Source organism: Leptonychotes weddellii, chromosome 14, assembly GCF_054177405.1.
Source record: "Leptonychotes weddellii isolate Sample4059 chromosome 14, ASM5417740v2, whole genome shotgun sequence".
Lineage (NCBI taxonomy): Eukaryota > Metazoa > Chordata > Mammalia > Carnivora > Phocidae > Leptonychotes > Leptonychotes weddellii.
This window is the reverse complement of record NC_138382.1, coordinates 55,866,173-55,892,200: the sequence shown is the minus strand read 5'-3', so window position 1 is coordinate 55,892,200 and position 26,028 is coordinate 55,866,173.

The following is a 26,028-nucleotide window of genomic DNA, read 5'->3' as shown; positions in this document are numbered from 1 at the left end:
CCAGCAGGAGAAGAGAAATAATAAAGATTAGAGCAGAAATCAATGAAATAGAAACCAAAAGAACAGTAGAACAGATCAACGAAACTAGGAGCTGGTTCTTTGAAAGAATTAATAAGATTGATAAACCCCTGGCCAGACTTATCAAAAAGAAAAGAGAAAGGACCCAAATAAATAAAATCATGAATGAAAGAGGAGAGATCACAACCAACACCAAAAAAAATACCAATAATTATAGGAACATATTATGGGTAACTATATGCCAACAAATTAAGCAATCTGGAAGAAATGAATGCATTCCTAGAGATGTATAAACTACCCAAATTGAAACAGGAAGAAATAGAAAACCTGAACAGACCCATAACCAGCAAGGAAATTGAAGCAATAATAAAAAATCTTCCAACAAACAAGAGCCCAGGGCCAGATGGCTTCCCATTTAAAAGAAGAATTAATACCTGTTCTTCTGAAGCTGTTTCAAAAAATCGAAATGGAAGGAAAACTTCCAAACTCTTTCTATGAGGCCAGCATTATCTTGATCCCAAAACCAAAGACCCCACCCAAAAGGGAATTACAGAACAATATCCCTGATGAACATGGATGCAAAAATTCTCATCAAAATACTAGCAATAGGATCCAACAGTACCTTAAAAGGATTATTCACCACAACCAAGTGGGATTTATTCCTGGGCTGTAAAGGTGGTTCAACATCCACAAATCAATCATCGTGATATACACTATGTAAATAAAAGAAAGGATAAGAACTATATGATCCTCTCAATAGATGCAGAAAAAGCATTTGACAAAGTACAGCATTCTTTCTTGATTAAAACTTCACAGTGTAGGGATAGAGGGAAAATACCTCAATACCATAAAAGCCATATATGAAAAGCCCACAGCGAATATCATTCTCAATGGGGAAAAACTGAGAGCTTTTCCCCTAAGGCCAGGAGCACTGCAGGGATGTCCACTCTTACTACTGCTGTTCAACATAGTACTAGAAATCCTAGTCTCAGCAATCAGAAAACAAAAAGAAAGAAAAGGCATCCAAATCAGCAAAGAAGTCAAACTCTCACTCTTTGCAGATGACATGATACTCTATATGGAAAACCCAAAAGACTCCACCCCAAAATTGCTAGAACTCATACAGGAATTTAGCAAAGTGGCAGGATATAAAATCAATGCACAGAAATCAGTTGCATTTCTATAAACCAACAATAAGACAGAAGAAAGAGAAATTAAGGAGTTGATGCCATTTACAATTACACCTAAAACCATAAGATACCTAGGAATTAACCTAACCGAAGAGGCAAAGGATCTGTACTCAGAAAACTATAGAGCACTCACGAAAGAAATTAAAGAAGACACAACGAAATGAAAAAATGTTCCATGCTCATGGATTGGAAGAACAAATATTGTTAAAACGTCTATGCTACCTAGAGCAATCTACACATTCAATGCAATCCCTATCAAAATACCATCAACTTTTTTCACAGAACTGGAACAAATAATCCTAAAATTCGTATGAAACCAGAAAAGACCCTGAATAGCCAAAGGAATGTTGAAAAAGAAAACCAAAACTGGTGGCATCACAATTCTGGACTTCAAACTCTATTGCAAAACTGTAATCATCAAGACAGTATGGTGCTGGCACAAAAACAGACACACATATTAATGGAACAGAATGGAGGGCCCAGAAATGGACTCTCAACTCTATGGTCAACTAAATCTTCGACAAAGCAGGAAAGAATGTCCAATGGAAAAAAGACAGTCTCTTCAACAAATGTTGTTGGGAAAATTGGATAGCCGCATGCAGAAGAATGAAACTGGACCATTTCCTTACACCGTACACAAAAATAGACTCAAAATGGATGAAAGACCTATATGTGACAGGAATCCATTAAAATCCTACAGAAGAACAGAGGCAGCAACCTCTTCGACCTCAGCCACAGCAACTTCTTCCTAGACACATTGCCAAAGACAAGGGAAACAAAGGCAAAAGTGAACTATTAGGACTTCATCAAGATAAAAAGCTTTTGCACAGCAAAGTGAACAGTCAACAAAACCAAAAGATAACTGACAGAGTGGGAGAAGGTATTTGCAAATGATACATCAGATAAAGGGCTAGTATCCAAAATCTATAAAGAACTTATCAAACTCAGCACCCAAAGAACAAATAATCAAATTAAGAAATGGGCAGAACACATGAACAGACATTTTTCCAAAGAAGACATCCAAATGGGCAACAGACACATGAAAAAGTGTTCAACATCACTGGGCATCAGGGAAATAGAAATCAAAATCACAATGAGATACCACCTCACACCAGTCAGAATGGCTAAAATTAACAAGTCAGGAAATGACAGATGTTGGAGAGGATGTGGAGAAAGGGAAACCCTCCTACACTGTTGGTGGGAATGCAAGCTGGTGTAGCCACTCTGGACAACAGTATGGAGGTTCCTCAAAAAGTTGCATATAAAAGTTGAAAATAGAACTATCCTACAACCCAGAAATTACACTTTGGGTATTTATCCCAAAGATACAAATGTTGTGTATGTAGGGCACCTGCACCCCAATGTTTATAGCAGCAATGTCCACAATAGCCAAACTGTGGAAAGAGCCCAGATGTCCATCAACAGATGAATGGATAAAGAAGATGTGGTATATATATATACAACGGAATATTATGCAGCCATCAAAAAATGAAATCTTGGCATTTGCAACGACCTGGATGGAACTAGAGGGCATTACGCTAAGCGAAATAAGTCAATCAGAGAAAGACAGTTATCATATGATCTCACTGATATGTGCAATTTAAGAAACAAAAGAGAGGATCATTGGGGAAGAGAGGAAAAAAATAAAACAAGATGAAACCAGAGAGGGAGACAAACCATAAGAGACTCTTAATCTTAGGAAACAAACTAAGGGTTGCTGGAGGGGAGAGGGGTGGAGGGATGGGGTAACTGGGTGATGGACATTAAGGAGGGCATGTGATGTAAGGAGCACTGGGTATCACAGAAGATTGATGAGTCACAGACTTGTACCTCTGAAACCAATAATACATTATATATTAATTAATTGAATTAAGATAATTTAAAAAAATAAACTCGTTAAAAAAAAAAAAGATATAGGGTCGCCTAGGTGGCTCAGTTGGTTAAGCAGCTGCCTTCGGCTCAGGTCATGATCCCAGGGTTCTGGGATCAAGTCCTGCATTGGGTTCCTTGCTCATCTGGGAGCCTACTTCTCCCTCTCCCTGCTGCTCCCCCTGCTTGTGCTCTCCCTCTCTCTCTCTTTCCAACAAATAAATAAATAAAATCTTAAAAAAAAAAAAAGATATAGTTCTACTCTCAGAAAGCTTACAGTTCAGAAAGTATGTCCAGTACTCTGTCCATTCTGAAGCCCTTTCTCCCTGTAAAGCTCTCAAGCAAATGAGCATTTGAGAAAGTTGTAATTATTATTTGGCATTGAGAAACTGAGAAACTATTTCTTATGCACTTTTATGTCTCCAAGATGCATAATTGGCATTCAGTGTCAAAGGACCAGAAGGAAACAAAAGACCAAGTATCAGTTGCTATCCTAAGTAGCCTTGTCATAAGTGTGTCACTTAACCTCTCCAAGTGACTAGTTCTTGATATATACCTCAAGGCCTTAGACCAGATGAGCTCTTTATAAATTCTCCCATATAATATTTTAAAGTTCATCTAATAGGGGTGCCTAGGTGGCTCAGTCTGTTAAGCATCTGCTTTTGGCTCAGGTCATGATGGGATTGGGATTGGGATGGAGCCCCACTTCTCCCTCTGCCCCTCCCACCCCACCTCACCCCACCCCGCTCATGCTCTCTCTTGGTCAAGTACATAAATAAAAATCTTTCAAAAAAATAAATAAAATTTATCTAATAAATCATTCTTAAAGGTTCATTTTATATTTTACAGTAGAGGCTACTAGTTTGGTTAAAAATAAAAACTTTACTGAAAGCATATTTGAAGAGCAAAACTCTTGCTAGGCCTCTACTAGCTTTGTGAACTTGGCAAAGCATTTAAGCTCCCTGAGACTCAATTTCTTTCTCAATAGCCACATCACAGAATTGTTGTGAGGATTAAATATTTAAAGCACCTAAAGCACAATGGTAGCCAGCAATGCCAAATAATAATTATAACTTAGTTTTAAAAATTAATTTTCAAAAATTGATTTTAAAAGCTTGAAATCAGTTTCCATGGACCCAGTATGTTGAAATACCAGTCATTCACATTTACATTATCAGCCACCGAGAACTTACCACCCAAATGGCATCCATTTCTATCTTTGTTTGCGTCAGTCTTTCCTTCTCCACCTAATGAACTCCTACTCATCCTTTAATTCCCAGATCAAAAATCACTTTTGCCAGTGTCTTCTCCACCTCCTCTGGGCAAAAAGAAGCTTCCCAGTGCTATATATCTCTATGACAACATTCATCATGTGTCATTTCAAAAACCACAAAAGGGTATGTCTCCTTTATAAGACCATAAATGCCTTCTCAAGGACAAGGATGAACACAGGACCTGGCACACGGTAGGTGCTCAATATATTTTTTATTGTTTGAATAAATAAATGAAGACAAAAAAATAATTCTTCTGCTTTTAGCTGCTATTTAGTAAGTTCACTCATTCATAACAAAAAGAAAGGGCAAGTTAGATGAGAGACGATGGACTCTGAAAAACAAACTGAGGGTTCTAGAGGGGAGGGGGGTGGGGGGATGGGTTAGCCTGGTGATGGGTATTAAAGAGGGCACGTTTTGCATGGAGCACTGGGTATTATGCACAAACAATGAATCATGGAACACTACATCAAAAACTAATGATGTGATGTATGGTGATCAACATAACAATAAAAAAATTTAAAAAAAAAAGAATTCAATCACTGGGGGTGCCTGGGTGGCTCAGTTGGTTAAGTGCCTGCCTTCAGCTCAGGTCATGAACCCAGGGTCTCTGCTCAGCGGAGAGCCTGCTTCTCTCTCTCCCTCTGTTGCTCCCTCTGCTTGTGGTGTGCGCTCTCTTTCTCTCTGTCAAATGAATAAATACAATCTTTAAAAAAAAAAAAAAGAAGAAGAAGAAAGGGCAAGTTAGAAGCCATGTGCAATTCTACGGGCTCAGGTGCAAGCTAAAAAAAACTAATCAGAGTTTTTCATAAATTCAATCTCAGATAGAAATAGAGTTTAGTGATGGTTACTTACTGCCTTGTGACCAGAAAAAAAAAAAAAAAAAAACCTAAAATAGGAGTTCTAGTTCTACATGCTGTTTTATTGAAAACATCAGAAAAGCTTCCAAACTCCTGGGAATCACATGGCTCATCTTTTTAAATCAAAGCAAACAAGAATAAGAACAAACCCAGGGTTGGTAGACTATAAGTGCCATCCCAAGCAGGCTTAAAGTTTCAAACAAGTTTGATGGAAAACCATGATTTGGCCTATTTCTTATGAAAATTATAACTCTGTTGCTCAATTATAGATGTTTGAAAACTTAAGCTGAATCACACACATTTATATTCTGGGATCTCTTTTCCCAAAATGTGAGGAGTTCAAAAGTTCAAACGCAGCAGGTTTATAGCCATCACTAATGACCCTGGGGCCCCTGGGTAAGTTACTTTATCTTTCTGGGTATTAATTTTGTTCATTATAAAATGAGAGCACTGGAATGGATGACTTTCAAAGTCTTTTATGACTCTCAACAAAGTCACACAAAAAAAGACAAGCACAGGGTATCAATTTGGAATAGGCAGAACTGGCATCTGCCAATATGATATATTTTGAAAGTCAAGAAGGAAGAGTCTCCATCCAAAAATATCTCTGTCCCAGTAGGACCAAACCCTACGAGTTGAGTGGCAGGGAAGCATGAAAGACACAGAGGCTTTGGAATCAGCCAGACCTGGGCTCCAATCCCAGCTCTGATACCAGCTTTCAGTCAGTGAGCAAGTTACTTAATCCCTCCAAACCTCCATTTTCTCATCTGTGAGATGGTAATATTTAGTCCCTGCTCTATTATTCAGAGTAGATCAACGGTGGTCAAAGGGTAGCAGTGCTCTGAGAGTGGCAGCCCTCCTCAGCCTGCAGGGTTAGTAATTGGGCAGCAAATAGTAAGTTCAGATCACCAGCCTCTACTCCAACAAGAAGCAGGATGTGAGGGGATCACCTGCCTTCTGAGCTTTTCTAGAAAAATGGACTTAGTGTGGCCCCTCCCAAAGCCCAGCCCACTGGGAAAATACACCCTGCCCAGGCCTAGCCAACATTATAATTACAGTTAATCATCTCCAGATAACAGAGAGTTAACGACAATTTTGTTTTAACTGTGGTTGTGGATTTTTCTGAACCTACCATTCCATCCCTTCCTGCCAATACCCCATTGAATTGAGTTAACTACAACAGTGTACTAGGTGATTTTATGGATTATTTTCCTTTTGTTCAATGTATGCCACAGAAATCTCTTTTAATGAAATGCCTTTAATGATTTTTAGAGCCTGGGAGACAAGAGCTCAACTAGCAATTTCAGATTTGAAAGAATCTGAGGGCCAATGCACTCATGTAAGCAGAAGACCCAGCCTAGCCCCAAAGCACCTCGGGAAATGTGCTAGGTGGACATAAAAGGAGATGCAGGCATGTCATCCCTCCCACATATGGTTTTGAACAGAATAAAATGAGATGCCTGCTGCAACCTAATGATGCCTAGCCCTAGGAGCAACTTATTAAATGGTAGCTACTGTTTGTAATCACAGATGATCCGTGTGGCTCCAAGTTTATGAGTCTGACTATGCCACACTGCCTCCCTACCAACACAGTAGTCTTTGGACTTTTTGGATCATATATCACTATGAATTTCTTTTCAAAAAGATTTAATATATATACTCCAATACATGTGTATTTTTTTACTTATAAAATATACACATGCTACTTTATATGTTAAAACTTACATAAGATAAACATTAACAAATCCAGAAAAGTCACAAAACTGGAACAAATAATACTAAAATTTGTATGGAACCATAAAAGACTTTGAATAGCCAAAGTACTTTTGAGAAAGAAAAACAAAGCTAGTGGTATCACAGTTCCAGATTTCAAGATATAATACAAAGCTATCAAAACGGTATGGTACTGGGGCGCCTGGGTGGCTCAGCCGTTAAGCGTCTGCCTTCGGCTCAGGTCGGGATCCCAGGGTCCTGGGATCGAGTCCCACATCGGGCTCCCTGCTCCGCGGGTAGCCTACTTCTCCCTCTCCCACTCCCCCTGCTTGTGTTCCCTCTCTCGCTGTGTCTCTCTCTGTCAAATAAATAAATAAAATTAAAAAAAAAAACAAAACGGTATGGTACTGGCACAAAAATAGACACATAGATCAATGGAACAGACTACAAGGCCCAGAAATAAACTCACACTTATATAGTCAACTAATCTGTGACAAAGGAGGCAAGAATACACAATTGGGAAAAGACAATCTCTTCAATAAACGGTGCTGGGAAAACTGGACAGTTAAATGTAAAAGAATGAAGTTTCACATTCTAACACCATACCCAAAAATAAACACAAAATGGATTAAAGACCTAAATATGAGAGCTTAAACCCTAAAACTACTAAAAGAGAACACAGGCAGTAATTTCTCTGATTTCAGCTACAGGAACATTTTTCTAGACATGCCTAAGGCAAGAGAAACAAAAGCAAAAATAAATTATCGAGACTACACCAAAATAAAAAGATTTTGCACAGAGAAGGAAACCATCAACAAAACCAAAAGGCAATCTACTGAATGGGAGAGGTATTTACAAATGATGTATCTGATAAGGGGTTAATATCCAAAATATATAAAGAATTTATACAACTCAACACACACACATACACACACACAAAAAAACAATCTGATTTAAAAATGGGCAGTTTTCCAAAAAAGACATACAGATGGCTAACAGATACTTGAAAAGATGCTCAACATCACTAATCATCAGGGAAATGAAAACCAAAACCACAATGAGATATCACCTTATCCCTGATAGAATGGCTAAAATCAAAAAGACAAGAAATAACAAGTGTTGATGAGGATGTGGGGAAAAAAGAACCTTCATACACTATTAATGGAAATGTAAATTGGTGCAACCACTGTGGAAAACAGTATAGAGGTTCCTCAAAAAACTAAAATAGAAATACCATACAATTCCGTAATTCCACCACTGAGTATTTACCCAAAGAAAACAAAAACACAAATTCAAAAAGATATTTGCAGTCCTGTTTATTGCAATATTATTTACAATAGCCAAGATATGGAAGCAACCTAAGTGTCCATCAACAGATGAATGGATAAGGAAGATGTGGAGTGTGTGTGTGTGTGTGTGTGTGTGTAAACAGAATACTATTCAGCCATAAAAAAGGATGAGATCATGCCATTTGAGACAACATGGATGGACCTAGAGGGTATTATACTAAGTGAAATAGGTTAGACTGAGAAAAACAAATACTATATAATTTTACTTAAGTGTAATCTAAAAACAAATGAATAAACAAAAAAACAAAAACAGAATCGTATCTATAAATACAGAGAACAAACTGATGGTTGCCAGAGAGGAGGAGGGTAGGGAGTTGGGCAAAATGGGTGAAGGGGAGTGGGAGATACGGGCTTTCAGATACAGAATGAAATCATGGGACTAAAAGGCACAGTATAAGGAATACAGTCAATGGTATTATAATAGTGTTGTATGGTGACAGATGGTAGCTACACTTGTGGTGAACAGAGCATAATATATAAACTTGTTGAATCACTATACTACCACCTGAAACTAATGTGACATTGTGTATCAACTATACTCAATTTTTTTTAAATCCTGAAAAGTATGAAAAGAATACCTTTAAATAATCTTTATTTCACTTATTTCTAGAATAAAGAAAAACTGTAAGCAATGTATTTGAATATGCCTCATTATTTTTAGAAGCTTGGTTTAATGTTTGGTGTCATAGCTGTTTGAAGACTTCTAAGTTCAGTTTATAGCAACATTTAATTGTAATGGTTCTCATAGCTAGAAAAAGAACTTCTTCACATGGAAGTTCCTAATGGAACCAAATATCAGTCTCTCACTGACTGCACTTACTAAATCATAATACTCATTTTTCAATCCTAGCCACATTTTTACAGAAGTTTTTGTTGAAGTTTGGCTAATAAATTTCCATCATGCCTGATGCCAAAAAATTATTCCTGCAAACAAATTGGAAGAGATTGCATATTTACATTTTTTTAACAAATAGATTCAAAACCCACTAAAACTCTTCGGGAGAGTTTCAAACATATGGGAAAAGTCTGTTTCCAAGTTTATTAAGTATGCAGGTGACAAACGTATATAATTCCTATAACTAAACAATATAACAATAGAAAACATTCCCCAAAAGCCATTTTCAAAAATGTCCTCTGGGTTTCTTTTAAAAAGCAGTTTGTTTTTTGTTATTAAATGTCACTTTCACCTTGAAGAAACAGGCTATTTAATCTGTCCTTATTTTTCTTTTAATTTATCTGGTATGTTGCACACTACCAGCAATCACTTGTCAGGACATAAAAGGTCATTAAATTGAAGATTTGTCTTTAACTTTAGCAACCTTCTGAACGGCTTTGACACAAGAAACATGGTGAACCTCTATGTTCATGGCTATTCCTTGCTCATTATAAAGCAGAGGTCAGCAAACTACAGCCCTCAGATCAGATCCAGTCCACTGCTGTTTTTATAAATTTTTACTGCAATACAGTCACACTCATTCATTTACATATTGTCTATGACTGCTTTCACCATACAAGAGTAGATCTGAAAAGTTGTGACAGAGACCATATGGCCTGCAAAGCCTAAAACATTGACTATTTTCCCCTTTACAGAAAAAACTTGCCAACCCTAGATCATCATAAAATTTTTACTAGTAAAGGTTCTGTTTCATAAGATTCACCACATATATTCCTGGAATTTTAAGCACTATAGCTTTGAATTCCTTCCTGCAATAGCTGTCTATGAATGAGGCAGTGATTAAATTTCTCTTGTGGTTCTGTCCCTCTAGCCTTACCACTTCTTTCATTAAAGAAGTCATTAATATATTTATAATTAATATATTCCTCCCAGGATATCTTTACATCAGTGGAAAGAGACTAAGAGAGAGAGAGAATAGTTTTTCATGTATTTCATTATTGAAACAGAATGTAGCAAATATCATAAACTGAGACAAGTTAGAAACATCTGTACTTTCATCCAACCATATCAGAAACTTCCCATACTGTCAAATCTATCCTAATGCTTGTTTCTTCAGATCTTCATCAATGTTTTCTAGGCATCTTCCAAGGATATCTGCTGACAAAGGAACACATTTTTGCTTATTATTTCAGCCATTTTTTCCCATGGCAGAAGACTGTTTCCCTAATAGCATGCAGCTTTTTAACTTCGGTCCTCAAGCAAAAACCATAAAGTTAGTGAAATTATGTTAAGTGAATTTGAGCAGTGCCCAACTAAAACATCACTGTAAAAAAAGCTGTAGAGATCTGCCCTTAATGCTCTGGATGCTTCATTTCCAAATGTCACAATAATCATGATAGCTGCGCAGATAAAACTCAAACCCAATGTACACTTTGGGTCAATGTCAATTGTTAATGGCATTATTTTAATCCATAGTTCCAAGAGGCTCCATGAAAATTTCTGATTTTTTGGATTACTACTTATCAGATCTGACTATATCATCATTTCTTTATCTCAACATGGGTCACAAAGAACTCCTAACAGGAGCAGAAGTGTTCGCTCAGCCATTTTCTCACTGTTTCCATATTAGTTGTTACCTTCAATCCATAATTTCTTTACAGATATCTTTTGAAGACTTTTATTCATTTTGTGAGGGTTATTTTAATTAAAACTATATAACATACTACTCTCTGAATCCACCTCGACCCATATGAACTGCAATATAATCACATTATGCTGAAAGCCAACACCCACAAGGAAACAACTTGGTCAAGCCTTCCATGTTATGGAAACCTCACTCTTCCCTCAGAGCACTCTGTGAACTACACTTCACACTTGACCAATGTGAAGGCACCAATGTCAATCTATTTACATTAGTAACAGTTAATTTTTCTTATTATTTAGATAAACACATAGAGAGGTAATTTTTTTTTTCCTACACAGTGGACCGTCTTGTATACTCTACTTCGGTTTGGAGACCACTGTACTATACAATGATTCTGCCACTTTAAAAAGTACAAGACTCAGAACAAGAGAAATGAGATTATTCTATTAATACTTTTGGAACACCTACCATGTACCAAAAAAAGTATATCAGGTGCTTTATGAGTGTTACAAAGATGAATCAAATTAATAGGACATGGATCCTGCCTTCAGCTCCAGTCACTCATTCATTTATTTATCCACTCAGCAATCATTTATTGGATATCTTCCAGTTCTGAGGATGGGGGTAGGTGCTAGGGTTTTGGTGGCACGGTGACTTTTACTTCAGATATGGCAACCCATTCATCCAACTTGAATTCACTTGAACAGATTGGTCATTATCATGCAAACTTTTCATTTTTTGTCTGCCCAGAATTCACTCTCCCTTCCTAGTAGCACTCCAATTTCCTTTTGGGTAACTACCTCTCCCCTATTGCGAGACACTGAACCAAGCTGAAACTACAGGATCAAAGACACCATGAATAAGAAGTGCATGTACTGCAGGGAAGACCACAGCAGACAGAAGCAGAGAAGACCAAATGATCCCAGGAAAAGAGCAGCCTTATTTCCTTAGTCTCTATTTCCCTTTTGCTGACCCTCTAAGGTCATTTCTTCTCCATAAACACCTATTACATTGCCTCACTGTCCAGGACATGAAGTGTCAGAACCATATAATAAACATACCATTTTACTTGAGCTAATTTGAGTGTTCCTCTTCTCAGAATTATTTGGTCCCAGAAAAGAGAGTTGCAAACAACAAACACCCAGGAAATTAAGAATGATATTGTAGGGCTCAGTCAGTAGAGCATATGACTCTTGATCTCAGGGTTGTGAGTTCAAGCCCCACACTGGGTATAGAGATTACTTAAAAATAAAATCTTTAAAAAAAAAAAAGGATGATTATTGTAGAAGACTAGGACACTCTCCAATCTTCCCATCACCATTCTCTACTTTAGATGAGGAGTTAACAGTCTGAGATACACAGTGGAGAATCAGCTGGTTAAACTTTTTTATTTTTTCATTTTTCGAAAGATTTTATTTATTTATTTGACAGAGAGATAGAGAGCCAGAGAGCACAAGCTGAGGGAATGGCAGAGGGAGAGGGAGAAGCAGGCTCTGCACTGAGCAGGGAGCCTGATGCGGGGCTCAATCCCAGGACCCTGGGATCATGACCTGAGCCTAAGGCAGATGCTTAACCGTCTGAGCCACCCAGGTGCCCCTGGTTAAACTTTTACCTTGAGTCTCCATGCAACCTTAGGCAAAGTATCATTAGAAAGAGCAAAGAAAAAACTCAGTTCCGTGTTGCCTGACTTGAAGCAGACTGGGAAAAAGATCCATTTATTGCTATCCCAGCTTGGGGGCTCTGATATGGAAACTCCTCATCATTTCCCTGAGGGTCTAGGGGTCTCCTAGTCTAGTAATCTTAGTAGGAACACTATGAATGGTAGCCAGTGGCAGACACAGAATTACAGTATAAGCTGGTAAACTAGGCATTGTTTCTGGAAGGAAAGCTTTGGAAGATATCTGATGTAAAATTATCAAGGTTTCATAAAGGGTGAACGCTTGATCTTCAGAAGTCCTGGGAATAGGTAATGTAAGGCTTTCATTCCTATAAAAACAGCACAGTCAGCTGGCAAGGTTTCTGATCCAATATGACTCCAGGGCACAAAGACAAGGCCCCATCCCACAAGTTTTCTGAATTCACTTGTCCAGATTTTTCTTGAACCATTTTTCTGACTATGGGTCAATGACCCTTCTTACTTTCTCACCACATCCCTTTCATCTTTTCATACCTGAAGCCTTAGTCCCTCTTTCCCTCACCCCCTCACTAAAGTCCTTAATGACTGGACTCAGTATCATTGGAAAGAATTTCTATGACCAATGAAAAAAATCAAAGCTGGGTGAGAAGGATAAGAAAGCAACTCCACCCCACCCCACCCACGTCCAATGAAAGCACATTTGAAACAACAGTCTTCAAAATACAATTGCCTAAATTTTTATTTCCTGGAAAGGGATATATATAGATACATTTATGAGATACATAGATATAAATATATATATGTGAGACAGATAGACAAACATATATATTCTATTTTGAGGAACATGTCCACTACTCAAAAATGAGCTGCATGATTCCTTCTAATTCAAAACAGTAAAGACAGGAAAGTCTGGATTTCCATTTTAATACAAATTAAACATTAAACGAATAAATATAACTTTATTGCAAAGCCATTTCTGCTTACAGACAGTGCTTTAAGATTGACAACATAAATGCTTTCATTTAAAAAGACTGGAATTCCAGATATTGGAATGGGGATATCTTGAGAAGCACCAGAGGGAATGAGAAAGCTTGACCTCTAGCCCTGTGTAAGGACTTCACTTTGGTGAGATTCCTTCTATTCGGGAGAACCTGAAGCTGCCATAATGTGTGTCTAAGAAACTCATTCCTTTGCCAGATAGGTGAATCTTTGCTCTTTCTGTTCTGTAGGAGGTAATATTTATCACAGAAAGATTACCACCACAGATTGTGTTCCCCGTTTACTCCTTTCTAAATTGGAGTTTTTCACTGATGGTATTATATTCCTCAATTAGACATGGGTGGCTGAGCCAAGAAAAGTCTCATTCAAAGCCTCCTGAGAAGAAGGAAGACCTCCCAGGGATTTGGACTTGGAGCTAAATCAGGAAAGGGTGAATATATTTTAGGGATCTGTATGATGGCTATGTCACGTTGGCCTGGAACATTCTTGGAATACTAATGACAGGAAGAACGTATTAGATTGGGCAGTCAAGAAGTAGACTGTAGTGGACTGATTATTTTTTTCTCCCAAAAAGCTTTCACATGTTCCTTCTGTTACGAGATTCCTCTACCCTGGCCATGCACTGGGCAAATTATCCAGGTCTGACCAACTCCTTTGGCAACTGCAGTGATTCAAGGTGAAGCATGTGACACTAGCAAAAACAATTAGAATGCTTCATCAAGACTGAAATAGAAACTCTGGAAGAAAGGTATTTTTTTTCCCTCTGGGGTTCCTAAGCTAGGACTTCCACCAACCATGTCTATATGGAAAAGTAGGAGAGAATGACACCAACATGTAAAGAGGAGAAAATGCAAGTAGAGATGATAATGAGAGCAGGAGAAAGAATTCCTGGTAGTATGGAGGATTTAATTTTAACCTGACACCCTAATTCTTGCAGTTCTTCCTGTAGTTCTATGAACTACCCTACCCCATCCCTGCTCTGTGACCCAGTAAACCACCTCCCTTATCTGTGGAGGCCAACTTATATGGGCTTCTATCACTTCAAGGAGTTCTGACTAATAAATGCCCAGAACCATGCGGTACTCAGAGAAATTAAACAAAAGTTTAGTTTGTTGTTGTTGTATTTGTTTATTTACTGAAACTGTAATACATGCCTTGGATAAAAATTCAAACAGTACACAAAGATATATTATGTAATTATAAAATAAGTCTTCCTCCTACCACCCCCGGAGCCCTTCTGCAGAGGCAAAAATTTAAACATTTCTTGTGTATCCTTCTAGGAATTTTCTTGAATTAACCTTATAGTAGCCTAAAGGGACAAGGATAGAATGAAGGGAGGGAGATGTATGGTTCCCAGCTCTAGCTCAACAAAGCAGGGATGTATCAATATTATCTCTATTTTTTTTTCCTTTTTTAGTGGTAATAAGTTTACATCTGCAGTTGTAAGACTGTCCTACCATAAACTTTCACATTTTATATTTTTAAGCAAAATCTCAACAGGGAAGAACTAGTTAATAAGTTTTGTTTTGTCATCATGGAGGGCTTTTACAACACACTTTAAAACACCCAACATCTTGAAACAATTAACAAAACCACTGAACTTCACAGAAAGTTGGTTTGTTTTTTTAAGACCTATAAACATAGAGGGATTTATTTTTTTAACTCTATATCTAAGCTGCCTGGTTTGAGATTGCCCTCCTGTAAAATAGTCAAGAGGTCACACAATCTATGTTGTCAGTGTGGTTTCGTTTTTTTATCTTTAAATTTGTGGCACAAAAGAAATCGCTGGAAGATCAAGTTTAAAGGTATTGTTAATTCAAATATATTTTGGAAGTAGCTACACAATATATAAAGGTATGACCAAAAATAGATGCTGCACAATATTGTGAATGTACTAAATGCCATTGATTTGTTCACTTTAAAATGTTTTATTTTCTATTATGTGAATCTAACCTCAACAATTAAAAAAAAAAAAAAGATGGTGCTTAAAAAAGTTCTGCATTTTGTAAAGCAAACCTAAACTAAAAAAATGTTTAAAGTCATCATCTCTGATAAAGAAAACAAGAACTAACCTTTGTTGCCAATCTACTCTGGGCAAGACTCTGTGCTAAAAGCTTTCCAATAAACAGTAGACATAATAAGAAGTATTATAGTATGCAAAAAGGTGATAGGTACTACAAGGAAAGAAGTAGAATTGGGTAAGAAAGATTAGAATAGACAGCAGGGTGGGGGCAGTATTTAAAAAGATGGTCCTGGTAGGCCTCACTGAGAAGGTAACATTTAAGTAAATTAAGTAAAGATTCAAAGAATGAGAAGGAGTTGATCAGATTTCTGGGGGAAAAACACTCCAGAAAGAGAGAACAGCCAGTGCCAAGGCCTTAAGGCAGAAACATGTCTGACATGTTCAAGAAACAGCAAGGGTAGCATGGCCAGAGTAAAGTTAACAAAGGAGAAAGTGATAGGAGATGAGATCAGAGAGCTAATTGAGGGCCTGAAGACCCTGGAGGCTATGATGAAAACTTTGGCTTACTCTGGGTAAACTGGGGAACCATAACAAACTTTAGGAGCCATGGCTGCAACTGAAAACTATGTTGAGAATAAACTGGCAGGAGGGAAGCGGTGGGGGGGAGAGGGGGACGGGTAGGATCAGAGACACCTATTAAGAGGCCCTACCTGTATACCAAGTGAAAGACCATGATAGTTATGACTGGGGAAGTAACAATGAAGATGGTGGAAAATGGCCAGATTCTCAAATTATTTTTAAAGTGAAGCCCACAGAATTTCCAATAGGTTACATATGATAATGTAAAAGAAAGAGAAGAGTCAAGGATGAGTTCAAGGTTTGGACTTGAACAACTAAAAGGAGAAAACCACCACACACTAAAATAAGATGGCTTAGAGTGAAACAGGTTTGAAAGAGAGATGGGAAGGGGCAAGGGGATGGACAGGAATGATAATCAGAAGTTCAGTTTGGGACAGGTTAGACTTGAAATGTCCATTAGAAAACCAAGTGGTGATATCTCATAGAATTGAGGTGGATTTGGCAAGTCCTGAGCTATCCTGTTGCTCAGCCTCCTTACAAAGCAATAATATTTAATTATGGTGGTATCTGTCAAACCCAATGCTTTCTTTCTCCCTCAGGAGTGAAGTCCTGGCCCCGATCTATTGTCAAACTGTAAAATGGTTCTTCCATACTTCTCTTCATTCCCATCGCCTGTTTTTCTAGATGGAACATTAATTTATTTGAACCAAATCACTCTTTTTAAAAAGATGTTACAACTTACTGCTATTTTAAGAAAGCTATGACTAAATCTTCTACAACAATTATGTTAAAAGGGTCCACAAATGGTGATTACCGAAGTGTATCTTCCCAGACTGTGTAGATCTAGTCCAGTGAAGTGACAGCTCCCAAAAGGAACCTGGACCCTTATGACTAAGATATATCTGACTTGAGTTAGATCAAGTATATTAGTTTCCTAGGAGGCAATATTTGGAATCTGAATGTGGGCAAAAAAATGGTAATAATAGAAACAGGACAGATCAATAAAAAAAATCACCCTAACCATTAATCCTTAGTTTATCCAATTAGTTTCAAGCTTTCTTCCATGCCAAACCTCTTAAACAGCACAGTAAGATGAAATCAAATGGATTTTTAGCTTGGGTACACACAAGGCACTATGGGCATCTCACTGCCATGCCAAACAGGCAGAGAGGACAAAACAAAATCCTGGCCCTGCATATATACAGACAGATCTTTAGGCCCAGCTGCAAAGGCAAATACCAGACTGGCAGCCAGATGGGTGAGGCACAATGGCCAGAGGACACAGCAAACCCAAGCATGACTAAAGCAACTGGTCCAATCAAATGAGTAGAGCACAATGGAGAAGAATCCAAGCATCCTGTCTGCCCCGCCCCACTTCTCCAGTCAGGTAGACAGACAGGTGAGTAGTAATTTGTAGACAAATCATCCACGGGCAGCAACAGATGTATATAGATCCAAGTTCCTGTCCCCAGGAAAACAGTTGGCAAGTGCCACATCAGATGTCACGGCCCAGTCTCAGGCTGAGTTCAGGGCCAATGTCCAGTCCTAAAAGGGGACAGTGCCTCTGGGCAGGAGAACTAGAGATCAGGAATAAGCCAGATCTGTGGCTTGGGCCAACAATGGACAGGAAGAGGACAGATGTCACTTGGGAGAACATGTCACTAGACCATCAAACCCCAAGTTTGGGTGAATGACTGGCCGCCAAGTCCACCCCTGGCACTGAGGTGTTTGATCTACTTCCTGAATTGGTTTAGACTCATAAATGGTAGGTGGGGGTCAGGAAGGGAGAGCAACTGGAAACGAAATGCATCAGTGGGCTCAAAAGGGAGTAGCTGGGCAACACAAAGACGTAGAAATGAGGCAGGAGACCAATTGGCTTGTGTTATTCTGCCTGATCATGCACCATACCTACACTCTGACAAAGGTGCTAATGGAAAAGAAATGGCTACAGTTGAATTACCCACTCAGAAATCTAAGTGGGAAACATGAAGAAATAGTCATTCCTCCAACATTTATTGAGTACCTAAATGAGTACCTATTCATAGCTCTTGCTATGGAGCATGCAAAGATGCCACAGACATGGTATCTACCCTCAAGCAACCTACAGTAGAACAAGCATGATAAAAGACCCAAAAAAATAACTATGTGTTAAGTCCTAGCCAAGTGCTGCGGAGCACAGATGAAAAAATGAAGACTAGCCAAAAAAGAACAGAGAAGCCTCATAAGCTTCTTGGGAAGACAGTCTAGCCATTTCTACCTGGACTGCACAATTCTAGTCATGCTCTATCAGAGATTTCAATCACCACTGAGTGTTGCCAGTTGCATCCAACTCTAGGTCTGAAGACAGGCATTTTGACTTTATCCACATCCCCTTCAACTATCTAAATCTTGGGCGTTGTGGTCCTATTACAGATGGAGCCTAGGATTCCATAAAATAGTACTGAAAATTCCTAGCTCTGACACATACTAAATAAGTAGCCTCAACTTGTTATACTCCCCATAAAGTGAGACTATAGACAACAGGTACTTCAAAGGGCTATTTCAAAGATTAAGTGAAAGAATGTTATGTAAAGGGGTTTTGTAAACTGGAAAGAACTGGAAAAACATTTATCATTGTAATGGGGTCCCAACTTGAGCCTAACTGGTTTCAGCCATGCCTGTGTGTTTGAAGAACTGGCATCTGGAGTATTTGGGAGTCACTCCATGTGAGGATGAGGAAATGGTTTTGCTCACATGCCAGAAAAAGAGACAAAGATGGGTAGGAAGCTTCAGTATGTATGCTAGCCTGGTGCCACACCCGGAAGTCAGAACTCAGTGGAAAGAGGGGCTTCATGCAGAAGCTGGGGGAGCTGTTTTCACAAGGGGACATTATTGCTTTAGGGCCTAATGACAAACTAAGATGGAAAATGGGGCAGGAGTAGGGGTAAGGGGTGTCGGTGGGGAGAAATGGAGGGGAGAGTGCTCTTCCCAGCACAGGGGAAACTCTAGAGCATTCAATGCTGCTTAGTCACCTGAAGAGTTTCTACAGGACGGGAAAGTGTTCTTGGTGCAGACGTAAGCACGTAAGACACCCACTGTACCTCATCCACAAGCTTCCAGGTGATCCAGAGACAGTACCAATATGAATGTGAGAGAGGTAGCAGAGACAGTACCAATATGAATGTGAGAGAAAGAATGAAAGGAGCACTTGTGAGTGGCTGTGAAATGCTTCTAGGGGACAAAGTCTCATTGGCAAGGATCAGCAAAATATAGGCCATAACCCCTAATATGACCCCAATAGTGATCCTCACAGGTTGGTAAGACCTGAAGACATCATGTGAGTTCCAGTACCATTAGATGTTGTTTCCATCACCTCGTTTCACTTTTTCATTCTCAGGAAGCCTGAGAACAGAAGTGTGTTATCCAACAAAGCCAGAGGCCCCTTCTCTTGATGAAGACCACCCAAAAGTGAGCCATGGCATTGTGAAGCACCTCACTCACACTTTGAACAAGTGCTGCTCAAATCAGCTGCGGCATCCAGTAAACCATTTCTCTGGACTCTGATGTTGGTGTTTCCAAGTCGGGAAGAGGAATGACAGGAAGGTGGAAGGATGTGCAAGATCATGACACAGGAGTTGCATGGCGAGGTGGCAAAGAAGAAGAGATGGGCAACAGCTGCACACCAGTAAGAAAACATAAAATTTCCCTTTTAAGTGGAGATGGGGTGGAAGCGCAGTACAGGGAGCTGGGGGCAAAGGTGAATCAGAGAGGACAAAATGTACGCCCCACCAAAGACATGGCAGGAGGTCTGGTCAAGGGTAGGGACGCTGGGTTTTTCCGCTTCCCCTGCAGCCCACCACCAGTAAGTCTAGAATTCTGGCCCAAGCATCTTGAGAGGCGCCTCGGACGTGCCCAGCATTGGACACAGCACACAGAAGCCTGCATTCACTCAACAAGGAGAGAGTAAACAATTCATCCAAGGTCTGCCAAGAGAGCTCTCCGGCACTATAATGTTCTCTGAGGTTGAAGGTTGGCTCTTGCCAGGAAAGGAGGAGCCCAGCAAACAACAGGGGTCTCCTGAGCAATTTGGGATCTCTGTCCAAATGTCGGCTCACAGGCTGCTCTGACCAGTCCAGCAGTGCCTGGGCCACTGCAATACGCCTCGGCTCAACTTCATCCCGAAAACTGCTGCTTCTGACAGAGCTGATGCCTGTTTCCCCAGCCCACACTGGGTGCCGTCCTTGGAAGAGCTCAGTGTTAAGAAAGGTTGCAGTGGGAGGTAGCAAACCCATGCATCCCAAACTGGATAGTGAGTGGCTAATTGGTGAGTGGACAAGTGTGGGTTTGGGGAGAGAGTGAGGTTTCACAGAAGTGGAGCTATTTCAGCAGAGTTTTAAATAGTAAATAGGAGGGGCGCCTGGGTGGCTCAGCCGTTAAGCATCTGCCTTCGGCTCAGGTCATGATCCCAGGGTCCTGGGATCGAGCCCCGCATCGGGCTCTCTGCTCGGCGGGAAGCCTGCTTCTCCCTCTCCCACGCCCCCTGCTTGTGTTCCTTCTCTCGCTGTGTCTCTCTCTGTCAAATAAATAAAATCTTAAATAAATAAATAAATATAAATAAATAAATAAATAGTAAATAGGAGCTCACCGGGCAGGAAAGGAAGGGAAGAGGTGTAACTAACTTTGTTAGAGCTTACCATGTGCCAGGAAGTGTGTCAAGAGCATTTCGGGCAGAGGGGCACCTGGGTGGCTCAGTCGGTTAAGCGGCTGCCTTCGGCTCAGGTCATGATCCCAGGGTCCTGGGATCGAGCCCCGTGTCAGGCTCCCTGCTCGATGGAGAGTCTGCTTCTCCCTCTCCCTCTGCCTGCCTCTCTGCCTACTTGTGCTCTCTCTCTCCCTCTGTCAGATAAATAAATAAAATCTTTAAAAAAAAAAAAAAAAGCATTTCGGGCAGAGAGAAGAACTGGTACAAAGTTGTAGAAATGTGAAAGTACATGATACATTTACAGAAGGGTAATTCTGTAGATAATGGTTAGTGTACATTGTGGGAGTTGTCAAAAGACAAGGCTAGAACGGCAAATTGAAATGGCAAAGGCCTTAAGATTATTTTAAATATGTATACATATCTTTTGGTTGTTATTTTACTGGTATGGGTTTGTCTTGGGTTTGCTCTATAAAACACTTGTCACCGTATATGTAGGTCAGAATTCAGATGATAATGAGTCTTGTCTTTTTCATTTCATAGCTGAACTTATTCAAAGGCTGGTTTGTAAAAAAAAAAAAAAAAAAAAAAATTAATTAAAAAATGAACGATTCAAAGAAATTATCTACATATTTTATATATATTTTATATATATGTCTATTTATACATAGGTCTGGAAAGATATACCAATATGTTATGGTGGTGAAGATTCTGATGAGTTTCATTTTCACTTTTTTAGGTATCTATATTTTCTTTTCATTTTCACCAGCAAAAAGAAAGGAGGCTGAGGAAGCAGGTAGATCTGAATACCATCTTAGAAAAGTATGCACTAGATTCTGCAGGCACTGGGGAGCCACTGAAAACTCTTAAAGGAAAGAAGTGAGCCATCAAGACCTTCTTAGGTGGGAAGCCCTTGGTGATTCACTTCATCTCTCCTTCCCGAAGACCCTCTTCCTTGTGCCACCCACAGATCCGAAAGTCAAGCCTGTAGGATTAAACCTCTCAGTCCATGAGATGGGAGGCTGCCAGTAAGGAGCAGGGGCACAGTCAATGTGAGTACATTTCTCTGCCCATGCAGAGCTCCCTGAAACTTGACAGTAAGCACAAACAACCTGGCTCTGCCCCAAGCACAAAAAAACAAGGGGGAAAAAAAGAACAGGTGGTGAAGCATTCACAAAAGCTAGGAAAAAAGGCAGATTTTTTTTTTCTACAACGTAGGAGCTTTTATTACTAGAAAATAAAATCCTGTCTGAGCAAATGCCAGGAAAACGATTAAGGGCTCAATTTAGACCGGGAGGCTTGGCTGGGCACTGCTGAGCAGACAGCTAAACAATGTCAGCCCCACTCTCTGTGCACATCACGTTTGGGGTGAGCAGCCCAAGCCCCAGCCAGGCCTCTTGCCGCCAGTTCTGCAGAATTACAGTTAAGCTTTGGCCATTTGGTTTCAATTAAAAGGATTTCTGTGGAAAGAAGGATAAAAAGCTCTTGTGTGCAGACGACTCACTGCATCTGAGAACTGAGAAGAAATGCAGCCAGGTTGTTGCCAAGCCCTGAAGAATGGTTCTCAGGATCCCCACCCTGACCCAGGAAGAGCATGAGATGGTGGAGAAGCATGGGCTGGTTTTGGATTCAGACAGGCCTGGGTTGGAGCCCTCATTCTATTGCCCATGGGGCCTTTAGCCAAGATTTTAATTTCTCTGAGCCCCAGTGTCTTATCTATAAAGTGAAGATAATAATTTATAGAAGTATTATGGGGATAAAATGACATGATATATATAAAAGCACCAATAAAGTAGATACTTTGTAGTTTCTTCCTTCCCCTTTTTTTCTCCAGGGCATCCTGAACCAAAGAATTGTAGTACAATGGGAAAGGCATGAGATTAGAGTTTGAGAAACTATAGTGTTCTGGTCCTTGTTCAACAACTATTGAGCTGTGGTGACCTTGGGCAAGTCACTCAGTCTCTTTGGGCCTCACTTTCTCCTGCTGAAAAATGTGGTCCGTAGATTAAATAATTTCTAAGGGCTCCTTCTATCTTTGACTTTCAATGTTAATTACAGTAACTACTACTATTAAGCAATTGCTATGTGCCAGGCATGTTGCTCAACAATGCGTACGTATGATCTTATCAAGAATTATTATCCCTATTTCGCAAGTAAAGAAAATGTGGTTTACAGAAGCTTAGGAACTTGTCCCAAATTGTACAGCTGGTAAGCGCAGGCCAGAAAGTATTTGCTGTGACTTACTTTTTTTTAACTAACTAACGTATCCCCAAGGTTCCAAATCTTTTTACTGAGCCAGTAATAAAATCCAGCCACTCTGCAGGTTCTAGGTCAGGTTTAAGCAGCTGCCAATTCTTAGAACCACAGCTGGGGTTTCAGGTCTGAGAAATAATGATCTTGTAGCAGCGTGAAACAGTCCCCACAGAGAAAGAATCTCCTGTCAGGAGGTGGGAAGGAGGTACTGCAAATGAATGTTCTAGGGCTTTTGATCAGGCCAGAGAGGACACTGTGGTGAGGACCAAGGAACCAAGCAGACAGGCAGCTGTCAGCCAAGTGAGCAAACAGTCGGCAGCCAGGGTCAGCACAGCCCAAAGCTAGCAGAGGCCTCTCAGTGGCCACATGCAAGTTCAAGCAGAGATGCAGGCCATCTGGACTACACCACTGTGAAGTAAGTGGGCAAGAGGGAGAGCTGGGACTTGGCAGCCAGCTGCTATCCCTGGGGATACAAGGCTTGACTCTGGCAACAAGGGGACTCAGTAAGAAATATAAAAGCCTAGCACTTGTGGCCAGGCTGTGGTGTCCAGGACTAGCTAAGTGAACTATTGTAAGCCTGGTATCATTTGGTCTATTGCTCTGTGACAAACCTTCCCCAAAGCTTGATGGTTTAAAACAACAAAGATATATTATTTCTCACAATTTTGTGGGATGGCTGGGCTCAGATGGGCAGTTCTTCAGCTCTATGTAGTGTCATCTGGGTTAACTGATATGGAGACATTCAGCTAGGAGCTAGGCTGAGGCCAGAACATCCGAAGATGGCTTCACTCACTTTCAGTGGGTGCTAACTGTTGGCTGAGACACCTCAGTTCCTTGTCACATGGCCTCTCATCCTCCAGGGTCTCTCTCCACATGGTCTCTCCACCAGAATAAACTGGACTTCTTTACAATGGCAGGTGTTTTCCAAGAGGGCAAAATCAGAAACAGGTCAATATACAAAGAATTAATTATATTTCTTTAGACTAGCAAAGAGCAATTTGAAACCGAAATTTTTAAAACAATACCATTGACATACAAAACATAAAAGACTTAGGTATAAGCTAAAAACTATAAAACACTGATGAAAAAAATTTTAAGAGTTAAATCCATAGAAAGATATACCATATTCATAGATTAGAAGACTCAATATTGTTAATGTCAAGTCTCCCCAAACTGATCTCTAGACTTATGGAAATCCCAACACTGTCCCAATAAGAGGGCAAGTTTTAAAGATATTTACAAGTTGATTCTTAAAAAGGCAAAGGAACTATAATAGCCAAATCAACTATGAAAAAGAACAGCAAGTGAATGGTTAATAAATCTCCAGTACATCCATATAATACAATGCTACTGAGCAATAAAAATGATAGACTGAAGTACACAACAACTTGGGTGAATTTCAAAGGCATCCATTACTTTAAGTGAAATAACCTAGACACAAATTTTATATACTGTATGATTCCACTTATATGTCATTCTGGAAGAGGCAAAAATAGAGGAACTTACTATAATCAAGATAATGTGGTATTAGGGATAGGAAAGATACATAGATCAGTGGAACAGAATAGAGAGGTCAGAAAAAACAAATATGGTCAATTGATTTTTAACAGAGGTGCAAAGGCATTTAAATGGGTAGACTTTTTAACAAATGGTGTCAGAACTGGGTATCAATATACAAAAAAAATGAATCCTGACCAACATCTCACACCTCGCATAAAATCTAATAAAATTGGTTATAGACATAAATGTAAAATTAGAAAACTTTTAGAAGAAAACAGAGGAAAAAATATTTGTGACCTTGGGTTGGGCAAAAAGTTCTTGATAGGACAACAAAGCACAATATATGTAAAAGAAAAATATGTTATATGCAACTAACGAATCGTTGAACACTACATCAAAAACTAATGATGTACTATCTGTTGGCTAACTGAACACAATGAAAAATTTTAAAAAATAAAATTTATATTAAAACTTTAAAAAGATAGAGTGGGGGGAAAGATGGCAGGGGAGTAGGGGACCCTATTTCAACTGGTCCCCAGAATTGAGCTGGATATTTACCAGACCACTCTGAGCACCCACGAAATCAGCCTGAGATATAAGAAGAACTGGATCTCTACAAACAGAATATCGCAGGCAGTTGGTTTTGAGATACGAAGCTGGGAGCCATGATTCCGCGGGCAGATATCGGAGGATAAACGGCAGTGGGAGGGTGCCTGGCTGTGGGGATTCTACACCGCCAGTGAGTGACAGCCTCGCACGCTGCGGACAGGGCACAGACTCGCAGACTGGTAGCAGTGGGGAAAGGACTTTAGGGCAGCCCCAGGGCGGAAACCTGGAGCAGCGGGGTCGCCGGTGCACAAACTGGGAGGAGCTGGCAGTTTTAGAAGCACAAAGGGCAGAGACGTGCCCCGGCCTGGAGGCAGGACTGGGAGCGCTGTGGAGGGCCACACAACCCAGGACGCTGCAGTTTATAGCAGCACGGACAGAAACGGAGACGGTGTGGCCTGGAAGCTCACTGAAGAACAGACTGCGGTCTCTCTGCTCTGAGGCAGAGGGTTGGAAATGGTCTCTTCTGCTCTGACTCACAGAAGAGACGCGGAAAGCCGCCAGGGAAAGGCGCCAGAGAACAAAAGCCCCAAAAACTGATTCCCGCTGAGCCCATCCCCCACCACGGGAGGGCAGGGCAACTCCGCCCAAACAGGGTTGCCTGAGTAACAGCACGGCAGGCCCCTCCCCCAGAAGACAGGCTGGGAAAACAAGAGGCCAACAACCCTAAGGTCCCAAGAAAACAGGTGCATCTTGCGTTCTGGTCAATAATTTGGACTCTATACATTCCCTCAAACACCCATCAACAGATACACTAGGAGGAGCCCCCAAAATAGAAAAGACTCAGAGATTATGACTTATGCTGCAGATTTACAAATGGATGCAGATATAACCAAGATGTCAGAGATGGAATTCAGGCTAGCAATTGTGAAGACAATGGCTAGAATGGAGAAATCAATTAATGGCAACATAGAGTCTCTAAGGGCAGAAATGAAAGGTGAATTGGCAGAACTTAAAAATGCTATCAATGAGATCCAATCCAATCTAGATAATCTAACAGCTAG